Below are 27,667 nucleotides of genomic sequence, written 5' to 3'. Positions count from 1 at the left end.
CAACAGATGGTTTCTTGTCAGGAAACATTACATTCTTGAAACCAACATTAATACCTCAGTTATAGGAGTGGTATAATATTTGTTCAATTATTGAATTCTCTGTACAGACCAAAAAAGTGCTGATCTGCTGTGGGTAAGTGAAGATTTTTTCAAAACAGGAGTCAGCAGTATTGCTGAGTACTACTCAGGCAGAACTACAAGCATTTCTGACTCTTGTGCAGTTGGTATGAAAAGCCAGATGGGTAGCTTTAATTGGAGAGAGATCTGTCTTATGATTCCAGAATAGAGTCTGGGAGTCAAGTTGTCTGCCAGTGGTGTTGTTCATGGTAATGAGCCTTGATACCTTGCATAACTGTTTTTAAGAGGGAAGCATAAAAGTCAAAATCTTTGGTCTATATGTAGTTCCCACCCATCCCTTTTAAAGGCCCTTATGTGAGGCAGCATGGAAAGAGAGCCGAGTGAAGTTGTCAGCTTTTGGCATGGTTTTAAAAATACATCTGAACTTTCTTGCACACAGGAAAGAAGATACCATACAGGTTATGTATCTGGATCTCTTTGGACTGTCAGTCCCTCAGTTCCTCAAATATTAGGTGCTTCTATAGTCCCAAGGTCCTATGATCAGTGGCCTTGATGAAAAGCAGAAAATCACAGCAATGTGTTGTAGAGTGCAAGCTTGGCACCACAGAAATAACAAATCTCAGAATTTCCCATTGACTCTGGTAGTGTCAGGTCTTAATAAGAAAATAACATGGCTGCGGCATACCTGCAAGGGTCATATTCTATGCTTTTCCACCCTTAGTATAAAATCCTTAAGAACTTTGAGGCCTGAGCATGATGAATATCACTTACAAAAAAATGTACTTCTGTGCTTTAACACCACATACCTGCAGAACCTGGGTATGATTTCCAGAGCCTGTTTTTCATTACATTGATGCTTTTGATGCATGGCCAGGCTATTTCTGCTTATATTTACATTTGTAAATTACCAATAGAATTTACACATGTACAGACCTGATTTATGCAGCAGAATCATGTTTATGGTCATGTTTGCACTATCATTTCTTAAAAGTTAACAGGAAGGATTTGGCTGCTTTATGAGATCCCGTATAAATGCTGATACAAAGGTTGGCAATGTGAACACTGACATTACTTAAATATATATATATGGCCATTGTTAAATTAATAACCTTTTTATTTATAATACTATTATAAGACTGATATGTTTATATCCCTACTGTCAATGATAAGCCTCGTGCCTTTATTTCAGCCTTGGTTGGTAACGTTTATATCAGGCTTTTATGTTTATGTGTTTTCAACAGCATTATTGTCACACACAAAGCAACATTAGGCCTGAAATATAATTTATAAAATTTTGATATGGATTTTGCATCTGTCCCTTTACTGTTAACACAAATATAATTTACACTTTTTTTTTTTAATAGAAGGTTTTTCTGACATTTCAGAACCTTAACATCTGCTCTCAGGATACTAAAGCTGCACTTGATGAAAGTATATCTTTCAGATCAAAAAATATCTGTATTATCAGACTTCTCCAGGTTTACAAGCAATAGAAATCCCTTTGCTCTCTTCAAACATGCGTCAGAGAAACAGTTCCTTTATCACATAGCATACCTGTAGCCTAACAAGGCAATAGCTTAAGTATGTGATGTACCCTGCTGAAATAGGACTGGAAATCAATTATTACTGTTATTGTTGGTATTTCAATGGAGTTTAGAAGAGCTAGCTAGTATTGTCCAAATGATTGACTTTTTGATTTGCTGTCCAGACTGAGGAAAGGGTGAAAAAAATGATCAGACTGTCTCAATGAAACTGTAAAAAAGCACAACAATAAAAAATCCTTCCCTCCAATAAAATGCCAAGTCAAACTAAACCAAGAAAATAAAAAGAATCCCACAACTTTTTTTCCTATATGAATGAAACTACTTCTCTGATTTCAAAATTGTTCCCAGATCAGTATCTTATTGTGCATGATACTATTTAAACCTAAACTACAGCCTCATCTTAATAAATTTAATCTAAATAGATATAAAGAGACATGACAGATTTTGCAGGCCCAAGATCATATATCAGATATTTAGTTTGGCTGAAAAAAAACCTGAAGATAATTTAATTATCTAGTTACCTTATCCATCAGTCTATGCTGCAAGATTATTAGGCATTCTATAGAAATGAAGGCTGAAGAATCCAGCCGTTGGTGTAGCATGAGTTGGATATGGACCTGAGATCTTAGAACAAAATAGGAAAAGAGAAAGGATTTAGGGGGAGGGAGAAGGGCTTGTAAAAAAGGATATTAGCAAGAATTCACACAGAAACATGCGTGGAAGGTGATGCTGATTATGGAGGTTAGGCTTTATGACGAGAGCTAGATTTACAGCTATGGAATCCTTGTGCAGGTGTCATAGAGGGAGACATAGAAATATGGGAAATGTAACTCAGAAGGGTCCTGATACTGCGAATGCTGTAGACATATGGATATGAATAAAAAACAGGCCCTCCAAGAACAGATGAAGTGGCTCAGAGAACGTGAAAGAAGGATGGGGGAGTTAAAATGTGCCTTTAAACAGAAGTTAGGGTACTAAATGGGTGGGTTGTGAGGAGTGGGTGCAGATATATGACTGGGTTCCAGTGCTTGCTCTACCAAATTTATGATGTGCATATGCCTGCAGACTTGACCCTGAGAAAATCATGATTTCTAATTACAGAAAGGGAGATATTTAAGGAAGTCAGTGACTTTTTATAAAGAAGACAAAGAAAAGTAAGAAATACTCTGAGTCACTGCTTAAATTTGCACTGAAACATCTCTTTGCTAAAGTTAATTCATGTTTGTCTAACCTTTCTTTTATTCCTTCTTTTGCCTAGTCAACAGATTTGTGCTTTAGTGCTGACTTCTAGTAGACCTCACAGGATGAATGTGATGCCTCTAACTAGGGCATCCTACCACTTGCCTGACTGCATGACCTTCCGCTGAGGAGGGTCTCTATATGCCAAGCATATACATTGAAATAATTGCTCTGCTGAAAATAGTGGGAACTTTGCCAATTATGTCAAAGGGCATAGCATTTCAGCCAAACCACTGGAGTAATGTAATTTGGCATAACTCCATTAAAATCTGTGGAGCCACTTGAATAGACATCAGCTAAAGATCAAGCCAATAAAATGCATATTAGTCAGCATAGTCACGTAGGTGTTTAAAAAAGGTTATGAGGAAAAGAAACAGCATAGGATACCTATAACTTTTTTTCAAACACATACATAGAAGTCCTAAGAGAATTTGGATAGGTACAGATTTGAACATACCTTAAACTAAAATGACACCAAGACTGAGCTGAAATTTCATAGAGCTGTGCTCACCCTGAAGGCTTAGGCTGAGGCAGAAGAGAAAACAAAATCTTTTAAAAACCATTCACTGCTAAAGCTCTCTTGTTTCAGTTATTAGAGAATGAAATTTAAAGGATATATAGTAAAATAGAGGGTAAATATATCTTGTGCTTTACAAATAGGTGACTACATGGAGGCTATTTTAGTAGGTTATGGAAAACTAGACTTCTTAGTGTTCAACATTTAGCAGGGGATCCAAAGATACGGACAAAGTAATATCAGATTCCATTAGTCGATGCTTGCAAAATGCAAAGTGGTAGTTTCACACAGGAAGAGGCTGATGAGAACAAAAGGATTTCAGATGAAGTGGAACATACGGCTGCAAAACAGATTTCTATAATGAATTCTGAGGGGCGCATCTGTTATTATCTACGTGATATAAAATTGCTCTTTTTGTCTCATTTCGCTCAGTTGCACAAGATGCAATCACATCAAACAGGCACGTTCAATAAGACTGTGATCTGACTGATTAAAATGAACAGCAATCTGTTTTCTTCTGACAGTCACACAGCAGCTTGAATAACAAGGGCTATGAACATGGAATTGAATACCCACTTGAAATTGGTATTAATGTTCACAAGCACTGTAAAGGCATTTGACCAAATCTGTCCAGCCAATGAAATAGCAACCCTGTATCATTAAATCATTTAAACCACAAGTTATTTGTGAAGCATATTTGATTGATGGCATAATGCTGTTCCTTGTCACTTCCAAAGCCTTCTCCTGAGCCATTTCACTGCTTTTCTATGCAGCATAAATACTAGCAAAAGAAAGTGTTCTTGGAAGGAAGGCACGGTCATCTCTGAGCAAGACCATGAGAAGTTTCCATCTGCAATATCAGGAATAGTGTTTGAGTAGAAAGAGACATCTTGGGGAATCATTTCACCTGCCTCTAGCCCCTAGCCTTGTGTGCCTTTCACGTGACAATTTCAGGCTAGAATCTGGAGAAACAAAAATTACTGAGCTGCATTTCATGTGGACAGAGTCCCTGGGATTGTCATTCTTCTATTCTTTTAACAGAAACTTCAAGACTGTGAAAATCACTTAAGTATTGTCAAGATCCATGTAAAAATTGTCATGGCTCATCGAGGAACTTTTGGAGTTTCTTGCCTGCCAGAGCAATTAGATTATGAATGAGCCAATTGTCGGAGAAATTTTGAAATGTTTCTGTGATGGCTTCTCATCTTGACAAGCCTTTCATGAAAAATAAGCAGAAGAAGTTTCTCAGGAACAAGGGGAATAAAGAGGAGAGTTACAGGTGAAATATTTATAACCACTAAGGATTTTGTTTACAAAATTAATAAAAAATGTCACATTCTTGAAAAGAGAGGAATATACTTCCTACTCCCTGCAGACAGGATAAGATAGTGCAGTGAAGCATCTAAAAAGTCTGTGTTCTCTGTAAATTAGTGATATACTACAATAGAGCAGAATTGTCTGGCATGCCATGCTGGTTTCAGCTGGAATAGAGTTAATTTTCTCTATAGTAGTTATTATGAGGCTGTGTTTTGGATTTGTGCTGAGAACAGTGTTGATAACACAGGGATGTTTTTGTTATAGCTGAGTGGTGCTTACACAAAGCCAAGGCCTTTTCTGCTTCTCACACCACCCTACCAGCAAATAGGCTGGGGTTGCACAAGAACTTGGGAGGGGACACAGCCGGGACAGCTGCCCCCAAACTGACCCAAGGGATATTCCATACCGTGTGGCATCATGCTCAGCATATAAAGCTGGGGAAGAAGCAGGAATGGGAAGATGCTCAGAGTGATGGTGTTTGTCTTCCCAAGTAATCATTATGTGCGGTGGAGACCTGCTTTCCTGGAAACGGCTGAACACTTGCCTGAGGATGGGAAGTGGTGAAGGAATTCCTTGTTTTGCTTTGCTTCTGTGTGCGGCTTTTGCTTTACTTGTTAAACTGCCTTTATCTCAACCCACGAGTTTTCTTACTTTTACTCTTCTGATTCTCTCCCCATCTCACCAGGGAGTAGTGAGTGAGCAGCTGTGTAGTGCTTAGCTGCCGGCTGGGGTTAAACTACTGCATACACCTAAGCCAATGGAAAGCCAGTGGGGATCCAACTCCAATGCACCCATTGACATCTCTGAAAATAAGAGGCAGAGGCTTTTGCTCCCTGTATGGATTTAAATTGCCTTTGTTCCTGTCCTCATGAGGAAGAGAGCCTAAAGTGAAAGTATAAGAATGGGCTGTGTATATGTTTTAGGCCTGTATATGAATGCCTTATATCAAGCTTTCTTAACATCATTATGCAGATGTTGAAAATTGTGCAACTGGTGAAAACTGGTCATGGACAGAGGAGAATCTCCTGCATCCTCACTCCTGTTGAGGGAATGACTGCAGTGCAAGTTCATCAGGCTGTGTCTGCCTGCTAGCTCACCAGTACACACCAAATAGCTCAGAAATAGTCTCAATGCATGCAGCTTCAGGGTCACAAAAGAAACATGTGGGCACTATATAAATGACGTTTGAATGGGTACATTTTTGGGGGCACAGAAACAGGTGCTTAGGAGAAGCTGCGAGAACAGGTCAGTGAGATGGTGTGGGAGATAACTTTGGAAGTACTGAAGAACTGGCAGCAGTAGGTGATAGCAGTAGGTTGTGACATAGGATGTTGGTGCATGGGAAATTTGCTTCCAATAGTTCCACCGCTCATGGAGTGGCCTTTTGCTTTTCCAGTTTTCAGGTTTATGATTTGCTTTGGCTACTTATGTGTCATCAACACTGTAGTTTTTCTTACATTTCTAATCTCTCATTAAAAAATATGGTATTGATCACCTCCTGCTGCCATTTTTGGCTACCTTCTTTTTGTGCTCCCATGAGATGTGATACCACATCTGTTTGTCTGAGCAAGAAGATACTGGAAAGAATTCCTGCAATTGCAGTAAACTGAAATAACTTTTAGCCATTCCTACTAGCTATAGTTTATTACATGAGGAGGCTCACAAAAAGAATTTTTAAAATAGGTTAAATCAAGGATGATTGGAATTAGTGCAGAGGGATCTGTTCTGTTCACAAAACTACCAACCATATTCTCATAAGCTGCAGCAGTGGGCAGTAAACACACACTAGAGATGGTTAAAATCAAGGACAGTAGTTTAAAAAAATAGTGGAGACTTGTCCAGAAAATTTTCATCTTCTGTCCAGATTGTCAAAAGCCATCTGAGAAAAACAATCAAGAATTGATCATACTTTATTCATAAACCCAAGCCAGGTCTTGTGAAGAGACTTTGTCTCTATCAGTTGTGATAGACTTGCCTTTTACTCACTGTGGTGTCAGTTGAGAACAGCTTTATCCAGGTGACAGTCTCTCTTGAGCCCATCAATCTGAGTATTGTGAGTTTCTTTGAAATCCGTTGTAAATGTATTTTTGTTATGTGTCCTGGTTTAGCAGTAGCAGTCATTTTTTCTACTGGTGCAGTGCTGTGTTTTGACTTTCGACCTGGGAATAATACTGATAAAGCCGATGTTTTCAGTTGTGGGTCAGAGTGTTTACCCTGACCAAGGACTTTGTGAGTCTCATGCTCTGCCAGGGAGGAGGAGAAGCCGGGAGGAGGCAGGGACAGGACACCTGACCCAAACTAGCCAAAGAGGTATTCCATACCATAGCACGTCATGCCGAGGAGGTAGAACGGAGAGTCCCCGGAAGGGCTGGATGACTGCGGGGTGGGGGTGAGGTACCGGTCGGTGAGCGGTTGTATTCTCTTGTTATTTCCTTTATCATTATTACTATTAGTGGCAGCAGTAGTGATTTGTGTTATACCTTAGTTATTAAACTGTTCTTATGTCCTGGGTTCAGCAGTAGCAGTCAGTTTTTCTCCTTTTTAGTAGCTGTTGCAGCACTGTGTTTTTGACTTTCAGCCTCGGAACAAAGCTGATAACAGTGATGTTTAGACTGACCAAAGACTTTGTGAGTCTCATGCTCTGCCAGGGAGGAGGAGGGGCCGGGAGGAAGCAGGGACAGGACGCCTGACCCAAACTAGCCAAAGAGGTATTCCATACCACAGCACGTCATGCCCGGGGATGTAACTGGGAGCTACCCGGAAGGGCACGTCCTCTTTTCGGTCGGGCTCTTTTCCGGCGAGCGGTATCATATTTTCTTCCCTTGTTATTTCTCTTATCATTATTATTATTGGTGGCAGCAGTAGTGATTTGTGTTATACCTGAGTTACTGGACTGTTCTTATCTCAACCCGTGGGAGTTACATTCTTTCGATTCTCCTCCCCATCCCTCTGGGGAGTGTGGGGGGGGAAGTAGACTGCGTGGTTCTAATTTACGGCCTGGGCTTAAACCACGACATCTTATCTCAACCTGTGGGAGCTGCATTCTTTTGATTCTCCTCCCCGTCCCTCCAGAAGCGGAGGGAAGAAAGGTGGGGCGGGGAAGTGGACTTCGTGGTTCTGATTTACGGCCTGGGCTTAAACCACGACATTATGATATCTGAAACTCTTACAGACAGGCAGACCGTACGGTGGATATGGCCATGTCATACTCATTTTCATGCCCAAGTAAGTTAACACTATCCTATCAGATCCTTAAACTGTGTCTCCACCCTTCCGCTATCTTATACATTTTTGATGCAGTTTTCTACAATGCCTAGCATCAAAAATCTTGTGTCTAAGTGTCTACGTGGCATCAGTAATAAACAATAATGAAGATAAGACTAAGCCATTTTGGCATCCCTCTGATTGTCTTTGTGCCAGTGAAAAAGAAAATCTTGTCAGGATATCAGTTTCGCAGGGAGGTGGCAGGTGCTCGAAGGTGGGAGAAAAGTATATTTAATAACTTAATGATTATTAATCCTGATGTAAATATCTTCAAATAAAATTCTGACTTTGCAATTCCATTGAAATCAGTAGGAAGAAATGGCTTAGTTATGTTGGTCCCTTTTTCTCCTTTCATTTTAATATCTTTGACAATTAATATAATCAACATGATAAAATCATAAGATGTTTTACAGACAGCAATCTCCCTTTTAGTTTGTACCTGCTCTTTACCTGATACACTGTATAAGCTAAGTATTTACCATAGCAACCTTCAGACTAGTCAATTACCAGATACAAATTCTGGTAGAAACACTACAATTATTCAGGAAGGATTATCAAACATTGTGCATTCTAAGCAAACTAATTATTTAGATACTCAAACTGCAATCTTTTGTCCATTAGATGATACAATACGCTCCTTTAGCTACAATTTTATTTTTTTTAAGTCTCAGAACACTAATAATTTTATTTTACCTTGGTCATGGTCATATTTCTTTTCCTTCCACTTCCTCACCTATTTCTCTTCCCACCACCTTCCACTCCCTGGAAAAAGTTTCTGATTTCCCATTAAGAATTACAGTACTGGAATAATACATTAAATGGAGTGTGAAGATCAGATGACTTCCTTTTAAAATGGAACATCCCAATTGGATTAATCTCTTCCATAGCCATTTATTCATGGGCTAGGGTGTAGATAAGAGCGCAATGCTTTATGGAACTGAGAATTTCTGGTTCAAGTGTAGATGTTCTTCCTAGCACAGACATCCGTTAGACATGACAGAAGAAACAAGTTTAGCAGTGAGGAAAGTCTTATTATTAATTGCTAGTGATATTATGAATATCATCTTACAAACCATGAGGGAGAGATTCTTAAGAAGATGTTATTCAGAAAAGATCAGCCGTTCAGTCATGCACTGCATGAGGTGCTGTACACATCTTAGAAGTTATGAATACACCAGAAGGCCTTGTGAGCTGGTGTCTTATAGACCATGTTGTTGTGCTTTCATGGCAGTCCAGCTAAAATCAGGGAACTCTATATCTGTCAGAGAATGAGGCCTGCCTTTTTCTGTCTGTTGACACCTTCTGAGCAACTATAACTAGAGAATAACTGCTTTCTGAGATTTCATTGGCTAGCAATGAATGTAAGTTAGCTACCATTACTTGACATAACCTATGAATATGAATTTCAGTGGATCATAGAATCATAGAATCATAGAATAGTTAGGGTTGGAAAGGACCTGAAGATCATCTAGTTCCAACACCCCTGCTATGGGCAGAGACACCTCACACTAAATCATGCCACCCAAGGTTTTGTCCAACCTGACCTTGAACACCGCCAGGGATGGAGCATTCACAGCTTCCCTGGGCAACCCATTCCCTGGGTGCCTCACCACCCTGACAGTAAAGAATTTCTTCCTTAGATCCAATCTAAACTTACCCCATTTAAGTTTGAACCCGTTACCCCTTGTCTTATCACTACAGTCCCTAATGAAGAGTCCCTCTCCAGCATCCTTATAAGCCCCCTTCAGATACTGGAAGGCTGCTATGAGGTCTCCACGCAGCCTTCTCTTCTCCAGGCTGAACAGCCCCAACTTTCTCAGCCTGTCTCCATACGGGAGGTGCTCCAGTCCCCTGATCATCCTCGTGGCCCTCCTCTGGACTTGTTCCAACAGTTCCATGTCCTTTTGATGTTGAGGACACCAGAACGGCACACAATGCTCCAAGTGAGGTCTCACGAGAGCAGAGTAGAGGGGCAGGATCACCTCCTTTGACCTGCTGGTCATGCTCCTCTTGATGCAGGCCAGGATATGGTTGGCTTTCAGGGCTGCGAGCGCACACTGCTGGCTCATGTTCATTTTCTCATCGTTCAACACCCCCAAGTCCTTCTCCGCAGGGCTGCTCTGAATCTCTTCTCTGCCCAACCTGTAGCTGTGCCTGGGATTGCTCTGACCCAGGTGTAGGACCTTGCACTTGGCTGGGTTAAAATTCATAAGGTTGGCATCAGCCCACCTCACAAGCATGTCGAGGTCCCTCTGGATGGCATCCCTTCCCTCCAGCGTATCAACCGAACCACACAGCTTGGTGTCATCAGCAAACTTGCTGAGGGCGCACTCAATCCCACTGTCCATGTCACCGACAAAGATGTTGAACAAGACCGTTCCCAACACCGATCCCTGAGGGACACCACTCGTTACTGGTCTCCAGCCAGACATCGACCCATTGACCACAGCTCTTTGTGTGCGGCCATCCAGCCAGTTCTTTACTCACCGAGTGGTCCACCCATCAAATTGATGTCTCTCCAATTTAGAGACAAGGATGTCATGTGGGACAGTGTCGAACGCTTTGCACAAGTCCAGGTAGATGACTTCAACTTCTCTACCCCATCCATCAGTTCCGTAGCCCCATCACAAAAGGCTACCAAATTGGTCAGGCAAGACTTCCCCTTAGTGAAGCCATGCTGCTGTCACCAAGCACCTCCTGGTTTTCATGTGCCTTAGCATGTCTTCCAGGAGAATCTGCTCCAAGATTTTGCCAGGCACGGAGGTGAGACTGACTGGTCTGTAGTTCCGTGGGTCATCCATTTTCCCCTTCTTGAAAATGGGGGTTATATTTCCCTTTTTCCAGTTGTCAGGAACTTCACCTGACTGCCATGATTTTTCAAATATGATGGCCAGTGGCTTAGCAGCTTCATTTGCCAGCTCCTTCAGGACCCACGGATGGATTTCATCAGGTCCCATGGACTTGTGTACGTTTAGGTTTTTAAGATGGTCTCGAACCAGATCCTCTCCTACAGTGGGCCTAGGATCTTCATTCTCACAGTCCCTGCGTCCACCTTCCATGACTTGGGTGGTGCAGTCGGAGCTTTTGCCAGTGAAGACCGAGGCAAAGAAGTCATTAAGAACATCAGCCTTCTCCAAATCCGGGGTAGCCAGTTCTCCCGATAGCTTCCGGAGGGGGCCTACATTGTCCCTAGTCTGTCTTTTACTCACTATGTATCTATAGAATCCCTTCCTGTTATCCTTAACATCCTTAGCCAAGTTTAATTCTAACTGGGCCTTAGCTTTCCTCACCTGGTCCCTAGCTTCCCGGATAACATCCCTGTATTCCTCCCAGGCTGCCTGTCCTTGCTTCCACCTTCTATAAGCCTCTTTTTTCCTTTGAAGTTTCCTGAGCAGCTCCTTATCCATCCAAGGAGGTCTCCTGGCCCTCCTGCTGCACTTCCTTCTAGTTGGGATGCAACACTCCTGAGCTTGTAGCAGGTGATCCTTCAATATCAACCAACAGTCTGGGGCTCCCCTGCCCTCTAGGGCTGTATCCTATGGAACCTTACTAAGCAGGTTCCTGAAGAGGCCAAAGTCTGCTCTCTTGAAGTCCAGGGCAGTGAGCTTGCTGCACACTCTTCTCACTGTCCCAAGGATCTCAAATTCGACCATCTCGTCGTTGCTGCAACCAAGTCTGCCCTGGAGCGTCACATTTCCAACCAGACCTTCCCTGTCGGTGAGCACAAGGTCAAGCATGGCACCTCTCCTTGTCGGCTCCTCTATTACTTGCAGAAGGAAGTTGTCTTCTACACAATCGAGGAACCTCCTGGATTGTTTGTGCCGGGCTGTACCTTCACTCCAACAGATGTCAGGGTGGTTGAAGTCTCCCATGAGAACAAGGGCCTGTGAGCGTGAGGCTGTTCCTATCTGCCTATAGAGCGCTTCATCCACAGATTCCTCTTGGTCAGGAGGTCTGTAATAGATCCCCACAGTAATGTCCCCCATCGCTGTTCTCCCTTTAACCCTGACCCACAAACTCCCTGTCAACTGCTCACCCGTCCCCAGACAGAGTTCCATAGTCTCCAGCCTATCCCTAATATGAATAGCAACTCCCCGTCCCCGCCTGCCAGGCCTGTCTTTTCTAAAGAGCCTGTAACCTTCCATTCCAACACTCCAGTCGTAGGAGCCATCCCTCCATGTTTCTATGATGTCTATTATATCATACCCCCATAGACATGCACACATCTCTAATTCCTCTTGTTTGTTCCCCATGCTACAGGCGTTTGTATAGAGGCATCTGAGCCGAGCTCCAAATGAAGCCGGCTCATTGGCTGGAGCGGCTGGAATATCTCTACATTGCTCCGAGCATTTATTATAGGTGCTGGCAACTGACTGGGTGTGTTGGGGTGGAACGATGCCTCCCTCCCCCAACACATCTAGTTTAAAGAAACCTTGACCAGCCTGGCAAGCCTCCTACCAAAACCACTCTTCCTCTTCTTTGCCAGATCAGCTCCACCAGCTCCCAGTAGACCTGGCTTACTAACTTTGGCCCCATGTTCAAGACACCCAAACCCCTGACTATGACACCACCCTTTTAACCATTTATTAACCTGGCCAAGCCTCCTAGCTTTTTTAAGGTCCTCTCCTGAATGAAAGCAACCACTGCACACAACTTCCATAACAGCCCTTTCCACCTGTCTCTGTTAGCCTTTTCCACTAACTCGAAATGGGTTAAAATTGGAGTTCTTAGAGAATTTTTATTTAATCCTAGCATCATAAGCCTTTAGCAAGCCGTTTAACTTTTGGATATGTTCAACTGCAAGTTGTCTTAAAGCTAAATGGGAAATTTGGCTTTTGGTTTACTGTTGGAGTGAAACATCCAAGCAAACTTTTGTGAGTTTGTCACTTAAAACTTCAGAGTTTGAGTCCAGACAGTGTGCCTGACTCATCTGGTGCCACTTGTGTCTACATTTGGATTAGCTAAATCAAGAATAGCGTGAAGACATTTCGGCATGCTGAATTTCTCAGGAGGAAAGTACTCATGTTCTAACTTGGAATCAGTGTCATTGCTTTGTTGCAATTCTGCTGCTGAATTTTCTTTCTCCAACTGCTATTGCTACTAGTTGATATACTAGTGTTATTTGACCAGCAGTGGTGGGATTGATAGATTTTTTTAATGTGCAAACAGCTGTTTGATGCAAGGCCAACCCTCTCTAAAGAGCCATGAAATCTTAATGTAGGGAGTGTTATCTCACCTTAGGCTTCTCCAAAAATAGAAGGCTACATATTTAGTACTTTTCATCAGAAGATTCAAAACAAGGAAAGATAAGTATATTTATATTTATAGTGCAAGTGTATTTATAGTCAGGAAAAACATCAGATTCTGAAACATCAAAACCAGATATAAATGTAAAGGCTTTTTAGAGCTGGTGGAAAAAATTATCTTGCTGTCTAATATGGCGATATCCGGTTCTCTGTGTGATTTCTAAGCCAAGAGTTCATTGCCTCTTTCCTGCAGCTGACAGCTTACTAGAGCTCTCAGTCCTGTTCTCCTTTGTGCTTTGTTTAGGCTGGGTGACCTAATCTAAGCAATGAGCAATTATGGCCTCTCCAACAGCATGAATAGTCCCTGCTGCTTGTGTAGGTTAAAAGGTTCTGCATATACTGTGAAATCTTATAATGATATACCCTTCACCTCAACTGACTACTGGGAAATTTGGACAGTCTGAGTCAAGATATAAGGGCAATAATAAAAAAGTGCTAATGTTTTTATGCACCTTAATTTTGGGCCTCTAGCTTGGAATCTTTAAAAAACATTCTGAGAGTCCAGCATGGCCAGTCACTTCTGGAAAATGAGATCAGTTCAGAATGTCTTTGGTTAACCATTTTTCATCTCTCCGCCCCACCCCCTCCATCCCAATATTTATCTATGCTAATTTTTGCAAATGGTGTCAAATACCAGCTTTGACTTTTGAACCTCTTTGGTCTATTAGGATGACCTTACTTTGTGATGGCATTAATTCAAAAATAAACTCACCAAAAGACCAGAACAGCAAACAAAAACCTCTGGTCACTTCAGAAAGAAAATAAGACTGTTTATGCAGTCTCATGCATGATAATGATAATTTAAAATATTTAAATGCATGGTCATTATGATTTTTAAATTCAGCTTTCCTCTCAAAACATCTTCAGTCAGGGGAGTGCTCTCAGGTAATAGTTTCACTGGCTGTGCTGCTGACTTACATAATTTGAATGCTAATCAGAACAAAATGTGTCGATATACTTCTAGACAGTTTTTATTTTGAACCTTTTCTTTGCAATCAGGCAGTGGGAATATTCGTTAGAAAAGTTTTAATTTCCATTCATTTCTTTCTGTTCCATTAGCTTCTCTACTGCTGTGATGATTGTGGTTGTGAGGCATGAGTATTACCTGAACTTTCTACGACCTAATCAAGCTCAGGTAAAGATAAAAACCAGGCCTAATTTCTCTTCCTTTGTGCTCTTAGAATTCAAATTATATTTTCAAGGTAAAGGGGTCATCATCTCTTTTCTGCCAGGTATGTTTTTCTCTCTCATGCAGGTTGCGAATGTATTGTGAAAACGGAGTAAAATCAGATTTTCATTAAGGACATGAGCTTAGTCTTTACTTTCTAATCAGAAAACAGCTATTTCTGTATAGTGCTCAGAAATCAGAGTTACGGTTCATAGTTCTATTGTGTGAATGTGTCCGAAGGCAAAAAACAAAAACAAGTCCTTGCCACAGAGAGTGGTTTTACTTGTTGCTGGATTCAAGGTGACAGAAACTATAGCTGGCACTTTAAACTCACTCAATTATTATTGGCAGTAGTTATGAAAAAACAAAACTTACTTCGCTTCTCCATGATTCTTCTTATGAGGAACGTTGGTTTTCTGACAGTGATCACAGTAAAGTATCTGTTAAAGCAGTGATTTTTACCAGCTATTAAATAATTAGATATTGGAACCAAAGATTATTCTTTCTTTGCCAAGGAAAATACGAGACAAAGACAAGAAAACTGTGAGCACTAGCTCAAGATTTTCTTCATACAACACAATATGTCGAGGGAGGACTTTTTAGGGGAGGTTTTCCCCATATTATGCTTGTCAAGTTTCATGCAAAGCCTAAGACACACAGCTGTGCACGTGCTAACTCCCACCTCACTCCCTTGTTACAGTGGATGGGAGGCACATTTATCTTTTACATGAAGTTGTGTCAAGTTGTTCCAGAGTTCGTGGATTCCAGGTTGAGAGAAATGCAACACAATAAATAATCATAACTAGTTTATTAATACAGGGAAAATACAGAGGTAACAAAAGATACAGTAAAGGATATGTCTGGTGGTTGGTTATCTTACCAACCCCAAAGACCATGTAATAATGATCAGGAAATCAGCTTCAAGAAACATCATTGCAGTGTGAGGTGGCAGGCCCAACCTTAGCGGGCATCCCCATGGAGGCGATGTTGGCCTGAGTGGTATGAGGTTCTGCCTCCCAGCGTCACATGAGGTTCGGGCTGTTATACTGACAAAAATGCACACTCATTCTGACACAGGGGGCCAGCCTACATCAGAAGAAATGGCCATCAATATCTAGAAAGGTCTCCAAGGGTTGGGACTTTTACGGGGAGTTCTAAAGAGGAACTTTTCCAGGGAGGAACCAAAGCTGGACTTTCTGGAGTAGCAGCCAAAGCAGGACTCTCCGTGGAGGAGCCAAAGTGGGACCTTCCTGGGAGGAGCCAAAGCAAACAAACAGTACTTATCTTTGTGTGTTTCACCACGGACCATTATCTCTTGTTCCTGACACTCGGATCCAGTGCTGTAACCTGCAGTACCAGGCGGTTGACTAGTGGTAGTGCTGGCTTGGTAGCAGAGTGGGGCTGTGCTCTGATGCCTATCCAGAGACTCTAGTGGACAAAATATGATCGTTTTATATGAAAAATTTATCTGATAACCAATCTGACTGCTTTGAAAAAGGGTAAGAATTTAATCTCACCTGTACACATTTTTGGGCAAAGTGATTGAATTTTCAGTGCTTGGAGAAGTCAGGAAGGTCAGCAAAATCTCCTCCTTAGACTTCCAGAGGGCTGACTTTGGCCTGTTTATGACACTGGCTGGCAGAATTCCTTGTGAAACATTATTAAAGGACAAAGGGGTCAAGGAAGGCTGGATACTCTTCTAGAGTGAAATCCTTGTGCAGGAGCAGGCAGTCTCTATGTGCCAAAAATTAAACCAGCAGGGAAGAAGACCAGCCTGGCTGAGAAAGGAGATATTTCTTGAACTCAGGAAAAAAAAAAAAGAGAACTTATCACCTGTAGAAGAAGGGACTCTCACCCCATGAATAGAACAAGAATGTTGTTAGGTTATGTAGAGATAAAGTTAGAAAGGAGAAGGCACAGATAGAACTAAATCTGGCCACTGCCATAGGAAATAATAAAAAGTACTTCTACAAACATATTAGCAATAAAAGGAGGGCCAAGAAGAACCTCCATCCTCTACTGGATACTAGGGGAAACCTAATGACTGTCACTGACAAAGATGTTGAACAAGACTGGTCACACCACCAATCCCTGAGGGACACCACTCGTTACTGGTCTCCAGCTGGACACTGAGCCATTAACCACAACTCTTTGTGTGCAGCCATCCAGCCAATTCTTTATCCACCGAGTGCTCCATCCATCAAATTGATGTCCCTTCATGTCACATTGTCTAGTGCCTGTTCAGACAGCACTATAGCCTCTTGGAGAGGACAGAAGTGTCACCAACTTCTATGACTTCTTGGTGCTGTTGGCATGGTGGAGTCTGTGCTCTCTAAGCGCAAGTGTGATGGCTGGGCTACTCCTTGCCAGCCCATTGAGGCTGTGTTTACATCATCCGTATCCCAAACACAGCTGGAGGGTTCCCCCTGCAAATCTCAGAGCACAGTGCCCAGCACACATCTCCAGCCCTGCTTTGAACTTTTGGAACTGAGATGTAGTCACTTTTCAGTCTTTGCAGAGCTATATCCAAAGTTTTGCTCAACAAGAGAACTAGGTATTTGACCGCAAAGATGAAAGACGCAGAGGGGCTGTGATTCACACAGTAAGACCAGTCTCATGTCTTCTTACACAGGTGTGTACCTGGGAGATTTCCAAGGAAGAAGCTGGACTTTGAGGCACTACTGAGGAGAATTCTAATGCAATTCAAAGTATTTTCCATGACGTCCATGGCATATACCTGTTTGGTTAAAATGCTGGAATTCTGCCTGCACATTCCTCTGCGGAATTAATCCTCAGGTAGTCTGCTCCAAACATCTTTGGATAATTTAGCTGCATGAGAGTGCTAAACTAATTCACATTTATTCTCATTAGGTTCCTGTGCTCTCCTGCCCAGTTCATCTGGGCTGGAATCCAGCTGATGAGCTCAGAGAGGCTGGAGGTGGAATCCAGGTCTGATGACAGTTGCTAAAAATTCATTTATTTTCCAGGCAGTAGCATTTATTTAATTTACATTTTAACAGACTATTAGTTCAAATACTAATCAACTTACCAGCTACCTTCAGGTGTCTCTCGTTCCATGCACAAAATATGAAGAGAAATATTTGCTGTCATTCGAGCTTGGACTCAAATTACAGTTTAGCAAAGCAGGTAAGCATATGCTTAACTTTATGTGTGCTTATTATTAGCAACTGAATATTGGCTCAGTTTGATTCTACTAATAATTTTTCAGATTTAAGTCATACTATCCTTTTCAGTCCTTCTATAACTTACTAATTTAGTAAGCTCACCAACAGTATTAATAATTTGTACATGGATGGCTGAACTTTTCCCTCCCTCTCTGGTCTGTCTTTATGAAAACATTTTTTTCAAGTAAAATAACTTTTTGAGACAAACATTTTTTTCTATATTTAATTAAAAATATGTATAAAAAATTTCATTATGACAAATTTTGTTCTTTGAAACTTTTTTTTTTTCTATGAAAATGAGCCTGCTTCAGTGTGTGCTCGCAGCCCAGAAAGCCAATCGTATCCTGGGCTGCATCAAGAAGTGCATGACCAGCAGGTCGAAGGAGGTGATCCTGCCCCTCTACTCTGCTCTCGTGAGACCTCACTTGGAGTATTGTGTGCAGTTCTGGTGTCCTCAACATAAAAAGGACATGGAACTGTTGGAACAAGTCCAGAGGAGGGCCACGAGGATGATCAGGGGACTGGAGCACCTCCCGTATGAAGACAGGCTGAGAAAGTTGGGGCTGTTCAGCCTGGAGAAGAGAAGGCTGCGTGGAGACCTCATAGCAGCCTTCCAGTATCTGAAGGGGGCTTATAAGGATGCTGGAGAGGGACTCTTCATTAGGGACTGTAGTGATAAGACAAGGGGTAACGGGTTAAAACTTAAACAGGGGAAGTTCAGGTTAGATATAAGGAGGAAGTTCTTTATTGTAAGGGTGGTGAGGCACTGGAATGGGTTGCCCAAGGAAGTTGTGAATTCTCCATCCCTGGTGGTGTTCAAGGTCAGGTTGGACAGGGCCTTGGGTGGCATGGTTTAGTGTGAGGTGTCCTTGCCCATAGCAGGGGTGCTGGAACTAGATGATCTTAAGGTCCTTTCCAGCCCTAACTATTCTATGATTCTATGATTCTAAAACCACAAAAAAATTGGGAAAACCTCTTGTCCCATAATGTTATACTTTTAAGAAAAATTTTCTAATAAAAAAAGGTTGATATTTCTCATGACGCGATTGAAGCTAGTGATAACTGCCTATTTTGCAATACCACAACCCTTGTAATTCTTCTAATATATATTCTCTAGGAGACAAGCAGTGGGCAAAAGAGGGTACAGTTTTCTCCACAACACAAATGAGAATGGAGGGAGACCATTATAAAATAAGATGAAGAAGACAGAGTAAGAAGAATAAGAGCATGCAACTGAGTTATCTCTTGAGCCTCTTTTATTCCACCAGGGAACTTGTTAATCTCTTCAATATTATCCTTACCTTTCTCTGCCGTTGTTTAAACCTTTGTGGTTTTGGTCAGCTTCTGAATCAAAGTGAAAATGATTAATTGCATTTCGAAAAGTTTATCTGAGTGATTATTTTTGAATATGAGGGGGGAAAAATATCCGGTGAGTGATGCACAGCAAGATGCTAACCAAGTAAAAATAAATGGAATCAGGAAAGTTTGTTGGTTTTATTTTGCTGGGTTTTTTTTCCCTCTGGGCAAAGACTTATATGGTCTGCAAGCTGCTTGAGCCTGACAGAGCAGCTGAGGTTCATCAGGCATCTGCAGTGCAGCATGCCTAGCAGCTCACTGAGTCGTATGGGAGTTATTAGAGGGAAGTCAATTGTAAGCAGTATAAACTATGCAGAGTACCAGAGCTGCAGGAGGTGGAAAATAGGATGTTCTTATATTACCGGTGTGGAGAAATAAAAACCTCTGAGGAGATGAAAGAAACGGAAATAATCTGACCATCTAGTTTGGGCAGGTGGTATTGCAAGAACAAAATGATAAACCGTAAAATTGGCTTTGGCCCCTGAGAGAAAATGCTTAACAATATAACACATGATCATTGAGATTTTTCTTTCACATAAGTGAAATACTTCCAAATACTGCATGATTCCTATATTCCGACATACTAGTCATCAGAAAAATCAGAGTCATCTGTCACTGGACTCTTTACAGGAAAGAATAACTTTATAATGCTAACATTAGACTCATCATATGTAGTCTTCCAATTTATACTTCACAGGCCAGAACAGTAAATAAAGACTTCGTAAATAAGAATTAGGAAATATTTTCATTATGCTGTACATTTTATTTTAAAATGGTTTTAAAAATTGTCTTATTTCTCCCCATGATTTTTGTTTTCCTGCCATAATTTCAATAAAGAAAATAATTGGCACTTCACTCCCTCTGCCAAATGCTGATTCTCTAGGAATAAAATAAACCCAAATAAATACTCCATTATAAAATTCAAGCTACCTACCAGCCTGGGTCCAGGTGAGTTCAAGGAAGGATTAACAGATGAATAATCTCTGTTGAACTCAGTGGAACTGCTCACCTGCACAAACTGTTTAGAGGAAAGAGGGAAACCGAGACCCAAACGCACAAGGGATCCATAAGCTCTAATATGTGTTTGCTGAGTTCCTAAGCATGCCATAAGTACAGTCCTTGGTGTTGGGGAACCCGTAGTATCAGGTATGAACACACTCATGGTTCAGATACGAACAACATCAGATATGAACAACAGGCCTTTACCTGCTGTTGAAATGATGTGGCAGACAAGCAGATATACTGGACATTTCATTATGAGACTTAAAGCTATATACAACTGAAATGTAGGTAAACCTAAAAGAAGAAATCAGATTTCCTGATCTCTAGTCTAGCACCTTTGCAGAGCTATTCCCCCTTCAGGTCCAACAGTCTTCCTAATGAAAATTACCAAAGTAGTAGTGTGCTTGCTGCATAAGGTTTGCAGTAAAATACTACACTTTCCTGAAAAAGGGTCTGAAAATATCTAATAACTATTTGCCTTTTACTGACCTTAATCTTAGAAATTTCCTCTTCAGATCTTAATTTGAATATAAATTACAAATTATTCACAACATTTTAATGGAGAAAGTCTAAAACAGAACTAGTGTCTGCCTATTTATTACTTTCTTTTCTTATCATCAGAAAGATATTCTTAGCAGAACTGAGAATTACCACAAAAAACATCATGATTTAAGTGAGTGTATAGAATAGCTTTCATTCCGAGGAGTGTATAGAATAGCTTTCATTCCGAGCTATGGTTATCATAAAAATGATTCTCAGTTGTTAAAGTTGATTCTGCTTTTTAATGTTTCCTCATAACCTGATGCTTTAAAAAATTCTGCTTTTGGAACTTGCAACAGCTTTGCTCATTTAAATGTTTTCTTTTCTGAATTTTGGAGAGCTGTCCTATATTATTTCTACAGATCATCAGTCAATAAATAACTTTGTGTAATAGAAACTCTTTAAGACTATCATATGTAATACTTGGAATCCTTCAGAAATTCATATAGACCCAAAAAAATGTAAAGAATATTGAACTGTATCTATGTCAACATTTATCGACTTGTCAAGATATGAATTTATTGAAAACATCGATTTTCAGGAATTATACCAACTACATTTTCATAAGAAAGCAGGACACTTGCAGGATCTGGTCGTCAAAAAAAAAGGAAAACCAAAATGTGCATTTAGACATCACGGAGGTAAATGATATCTATATAATCTTAGCAGGTTAATTTTCCAGTTGTGTCTATCAGGATTAAGCAGGAATAAGTAAACTTCATTTCCATGGGTTTCCTTTCAATTGCATCTCTGTTGTCTGAATATGATGTAAAGAAAATTGCATATTAGAGAAGATTTTTTCACAAAAACTCTATTTCCTAGGGAATATCTAATTTTTCCCCACTGTAATAACCTGCATTTCAGATTACATGTGGTGGTCTTTCTCTGAGAATATTTCCAGTATGGACTTCCTGCCTATAATGTCTAGAATAGTTTGGTAGGGAATTAAGGTCTGTGAAGGAGAATGTAGGCAGGGGGAATGAACTGGCAAACTACATCATTCATTAGGGAACAGCACTCTTCTTGGCTGAAATTTCATTTTTTTTTACTTTTTATTATAAACTTAAAAGTGTGCATAAAAATAAACATTTCCTGCCACTGGAAGTTATTCTTTTTTTTTTTTTTTTTTAATGAAAAAGATAGTTCCAGAACCATGCTAGCATTTGGTTCCAGACATCAGTACTAACCAGAGAATATCTCTTTGAATTTATGATGCTTCGCTTCAAGGGTCTTGCAAAACAGAGTGTGCCACATGAATAGTCAATGACACTTCTGAAAACTTTCCTTTCTGTCACTGGTAAATGTGGTAATTTAGGCATTTGCAGGGCAGAAAGGTATGACTATCTGTGTATTTCTGCAAAAACTGAATTTATTGCAGATAGTTACCATGTTTTGTAGACTTTTCTGTATTAATATTGTGTTTCCAATGACTTATCTCACTGTATTTGAAAAGTTCCCAAATAATAAAAAACCCAAGGTAATACAAACCCCATATTAAATTAATTAAAACTGTGTTAGGTTGGTGAAACTCAGTAATGAAAGCAATAAAATTCGTAGTCATATTCCAGTCCTTGAAGGCGCTTAGCCATTGTGAGGACAAGAGCTCTCTTGCTGTTGCATGGGTCCTGAAGAAGCAAAGCACCTCACAGATTTGCATGGGGGTTGTCTGATGCAGTCAAAACCCAGAGGTCTAGTGTGATCTACTATGCTTCGATAGCAAAGGCTGTAGCCTGCACTGTGCATCTCCCTGTGGTCATGAGCTTGCCTTAGCATCCCCTTAACTTAGTTTTTTTCTCTTATTAAGGAGATTAGGTGTAATGCAGAGCTACTGAGCTAAGCCAAGGGAGATCAGAATCTTTATTAAAGGAACAGATCATGATGCAAAACACATTAATTTTGTTAGCTTAGACTGATGGGAACTATTGGTGTCCCATGTGATGAAAGATTCGGACAGCAACTAAGAGGACCACAATTTTTTGTCCATATTCAATGACTGAATGCATAGTGGAATGAGGATGAATAATTTGAGGCTAGATTCTCTCTCCTTAATTACAAAATGTGTATCAAGGTTGTAGATTGACAAACACATTTGGCAACAGTGTTGACATTGTCACTACCTGCCTTTCAGTCTCTGCTGCTTGTTGTTGTCTCTGCAATTGCCCACTATGAAATGGTAGGGCAAATGATTGACGTGATGAAGAGGAAGAATCTTTTCGATAAAAATGCATCAGGGGTTTTTGTGTTTCTTGGGTTTGTTGGGTTTTTTTGGCTGTTTTTTTCTTTTTTGTTTTGTTTCGGGTTTGGGTTTTGGTGGTTTTTTGTTTGGTTTGGTTTGGTTTTTGTCTTTGTTTTGAGGTGGATGAATTCCAGTAAAGGTTACCATAGAAATTCTCATAGCACAAAGCAGAAGGAAATGGGTGTATATAAGGTTAAACTACGGTTTCATACCATAGTTTATGACATGCAAGCAGGAGCAGTTTGTAAAGGGATATGGTGGATATGTGAGTATAACCTACTTACAAACAAGTGAATGTCATATCCTATAAATCAAATATAATTGTTTATAGAGGAATTAACTTCACAACACAGCTAAATAGTTTAAGGACTATGTGTCCTCTGAAAATGTCACCTAGTTACCCACTCCAGAGCCCCTAGATTTGCATTGATTTAACTATAATGTGTGTTTTGATGAAAGCTGATGAAAACACTTGAAGAGGGAGAGAGTAAGAACATGAGGTCTACATCAAACCGAAGCTCCATCTTTTCTCCTGCACTAAGTGAGATATGTTTAAGAAAATAATATAAGGATACAAGAGGTACATAGAGTGATCCTTCCACTTGTATTATTTTCAATCTTTAAATATTTTGTGGGTTTAGGGACATCCTGACTAAAACATTAGACGTATAATGTATTAAATAGCTGTTCATTAACTTTGCTGCTGCAGTTGCTCTTTGAAACTATGCCCAAATTTTATCCCTGGTTTAATTATTTGTTTTAATTCTGTGTTATTATTTCACTAGGTGTCCTCTAGCTCCTTTGTTGCATGACAAATAAATAATAGGTATTTCTCTGTTCAACAGCTCTATTCCACTAATGGTTTTATACATCTTTTTTACATTTCTCTCTCAATCAATTTTACTTAGGACAGTGGCTCCTAATTTTGTTGTATAACTTCCGTATGGATGCTGCTCTATGTTTCTAACCATCATCATTGCTATTCTCTGAACTGCTTTTAACTCTGTTACATCTTTACTGAGATGGGATAACCAGAATTACTCTTAATATTCTTTCAAGTTAAGGTACCCTATAGCTTTAAACATTGTTGCAATTATGTTGCTATTAGTTTCCTCATAATCACTAATACTCTTCTGATTTGATGCCTAAGCAATGAGGAGATACTTTCATAGCAATGTCCCCAGTGATTTCAAGGTCCTTTTTGGAGCTAATTTAGCATGCACTTATTCATTTCTACGCATTCTTAGTGTTTTTTTTGAATGCGTTGACTTACTTATATTAAGTGCTACATTTTGTCTCATATTTTAGTAGCCAGCCACCTATTCTTGTGAGACCCTTCTGCAGCATCTCACAAAGAAATAATTTTATATTAGGAAATGTTACCCACTCACTATTCACTATTTTTTTCATCTAATTCATAGGTAAGTAGAACAGTCCAAAACCCTTGGGAATCCACCATTCTTCCGAGGACTATGTGCTTATCCTTCACTTAGAACTTTCACAGTCATAAATTCACAGTGGGACTCCCTCCTGTATTCAGTGGCAGCTTCTTTTTCTGATCAGCTTTTGTTTTTATATTAAAAGTTTTAGGAAATTCAGATGCTCCATTGTACCTCCTGGACCGCACTGATCCATATCCTTGTTCATGAGTGACAAACTGGTAAGCACTCCTGAAGCATGAAGTCCATCTGTCATTTAGATTCATTCTCACTTTATCACATTTATTTACATGTCTGTAAACTACTCTTTGCGTAATTTTGACTAATTTGCTCTATATCCTAGTCTGGTTTACTGGGGTGGAGCTCTTTTAATCCCTGCAGACATCTTTCTAAAATTTAGGTTATATTTTCTGCCTTTTACTCTTTTGGTACTATGACTGATTTAAACATAAGGCAACATGCTACAGATTTTACATTCAATTTCCTTTAGAGTTCTGGCATGAGTAGCATCTGTTCCCACACATTTGGTACTATTTATTTTGCCACCTCTTTCATAGACTCATAGAATGATTTGAGTTGGAAAGGACCTTAAGATCATCTAGTTCCAACTCCCTTGCCATGGGCAGGGACATCTCACACTAGACCATGTTGCCCAAGGTTCTGTCCAACTTGTCCTTGAACACTGCCAGGCATGGAGTATTTAACACTTTTAAAACTTTTCCGACTGACGCTTGAATTTGAAACTCTACTCTGACTCACTATCTCTACAAAAAGGTGCAGGTGTGGGATCAAGCTTAAATATAATGCTATTTCTTTTTATATCTCTATCCCACATTAAAAATAAATGATAAATCAATCACTTATCTGCGCATTTTCAAGAGAGTCTATATTTGCGCCTGAATATTTTTGTCAATGTTTTTCCAGGGAGGAGGCTTTCAAGAAGACAGCTATGTATAGCAATTTTTTTCTGATTGCATTTTCATGAGTTTAGTTTCCTGGGTTGTGGTTTTATTTTATTTTTTTTTCCCTGCTGTTCCCTCACACTCCTTGTAAAAGGAAATGTTTTCTTAAGTCTAAGAAATTGCACTAGGCAATATCTGAGGGCCTGACTTTCTGAAGTGCCTTTCGTGTGCCTGATTGAGTACTATCAGTATATTCAAAATTGCAGCCTAAAGGTAGCCGAAGTCTCCTCTCCACATGCATTTTTTTCCAACCAGGATTTCAAAAGCTTCCTGTGCATTTTAGCTGCTAGAAATCCTAATAAAAGTTTGAAACCCAGGGAACTCAAGTCAGCCTCTTTCAGGAGAACCAGGGCAAGGTTATTGGAAGTGCTTAACCAAAATGAAAGAAGCACTGGGGGGAGAGGGGGCGGGGGAAGGCAAACTGAAAAACCTAACAAACCAATTCAAAATTTAACTCAGAGGGAGCTATTAAACACATACTGGAGACAGAAAGATGTTCAGATGCTACAGAACATTTAAGCAGCTCAGCCATGCTTTACAAGACAGTCGATGTCAGGCCCATCACAAAGAACAAACTCTTGGCTTATCAGCCTATTTATCAGGATTAGTGTTATGCCTTACTACATTCTGAAAATCCGTTTATGGAGTATTTAACTACAGTAATTTCTTCTAGAGAAACCACCTCCAGGTTGATAAATCCATGCAGAAAATCTTCTAGTGCTAGAAAACTGCCTTATGAGCTGAACAATAGTTGCAGCCCTTTCAAAATATGACTTTGTTAGTCTTTGCAGTCCTGAAAAGTGCTTGGGACACTCATGTTCTCAGTGCCTCATGGTGCTCTGCTCAAGGACACCCAAACAAGGACACCAAATCCTTTGCAGGAGCATCTTGCCTGTGGGCTTGTTTTGCTACTCTTAACTTTACAGCACCTAATGTTCTCCTGTCTTTCAGTTATAGTTCCCTGTTGTTTCTCATCATGTCCCCTGGTTCTGAAGGTTTGTGGACCTGGTGCAATGAATTTCCATTGTTTAGGGGATCTTTCAGCTGCAACCACATTTGGAGTAAATGTTTCAATTCAGCAGCATTGATTTGCACGCTGGTGTTCTCAGCACAGCTGAAGAGAACAAAATTCAGTCCTCAGCTAGAAAAGGAAAACAGCCAAATACTCCTTATGAACTTTAAACTGCTTTTTACTGCTAGCATCAGTAGCAGCCAGAGAAAACTTGGTAATAAAATTGAATAAGTCCTATTAGATCCAGGTTGAGAAACAAGAAGCCTGTTTGACAGGGCAACAGTTTGATGTTGCAGGGATCTAGAAAACATTTCAACCTTGAAGCTCCTTCTGGAGACAGCTTTCACCTGAAAATTTCTTCAACATGGGAAGTTCCAGAAGAGGAAAAGGAGAGCAAAATTAAATAACGATGAACCCATCCTGAATAACTAAAATACAGTTTAACACTCTTTCTCCAAAACCAGTCAGATTAATTCCCACTGAGCTAGTCACTGCATGGGCTAATGTGATAGAAGCTGATTATGTGCTACGAAGAATTTGGAAACAGAAATTTCTGTTTGGTTTCTGTTTAGTTGAGTTTTATTTTTAACCTACCTCTGATATTCTATTGTTTTCTTTGACTTGTTTATTTTGGCTACTGCAGAGGCCTTCTTAAATCTCTTGTCTGATGCATCTTTGCTGGAGTAATGAACAAAGTTTATTGTTAGTACAATACTAGCTTTTCTAATCAGAAACTGATGGTATCATCTATTAGTTATTGTTCTGCATTGCTAGCCAGATGTTGGAATAATGGGCTGATAAAGCTGCTATTAATTTAAATAGGTTGACAATTCTAAGCTTTTACAGCACAAGATCAGGAGATCCGTAAAGAAGCAGAAAAATAATTTCAGTAGTGAAGGAAATCAAAACCTTGTAAACTGAGGAATTAATATCCAAGTGTGATACCCTTCCTCAGCCTGATAGCTGCATAGTCACACAACATACAGTATGTGCCCCAGTCAGAGCCCAGAGGCTCAGACAGACAAAAACTATGAAACTGTGTCTAGGTCATTCTGAACATGAAATAGTATATTTCACCTCTTCACAGAAGATGTTTTCTCTTCTAGCACTTGAATAGTCCTGAGACCTTTGGTCAGCTGGAAACAAGGACAGAATGGGCTCATATCTCCTGCAACTTTTCATGAAGTGGAAAGTACATGGTTACTAGGTGAGATTTAAGGAGTTGGTTTTGTGCATATTTAGCAACTGTACAGAGAAAATTCTCCTCATTTGCTGTGTGAAAGTCAAAATATTCCCTCTGCTGACAGAAGAGGAAAATACAAGCTGATTTTAGTATAAACCCCACCTTTTTTCTGCAAAAAAAAAATAAATGCTTTGCTCAGCTTGAGAATGCATTTGTGGGACTTGCAGTTCAGGATGGAACAAGGAGCAAAACTTTAATATTTTGTGAGATATCATTCTTTGATCTTTCATTCTATGTTGAAAATAGTACCTTAATGTAG

Source organism: Psittacula echo (assembly GCF_963264785.1).
Source record: "Psittacula echo genome assembly, chromosome: 6".
Classification (NCBI taxonomy): domain Eukaryota; kingdom Metazoa; phylum Chordata; class Aves; order Psittaciformes; family Psittacidae; genus Psittacula; species Psittacula echo.
The sequence above is the reverse complement of the archived record's forward strand: the minus strand, read 5'-3'. Positions refer to the sequence as shown.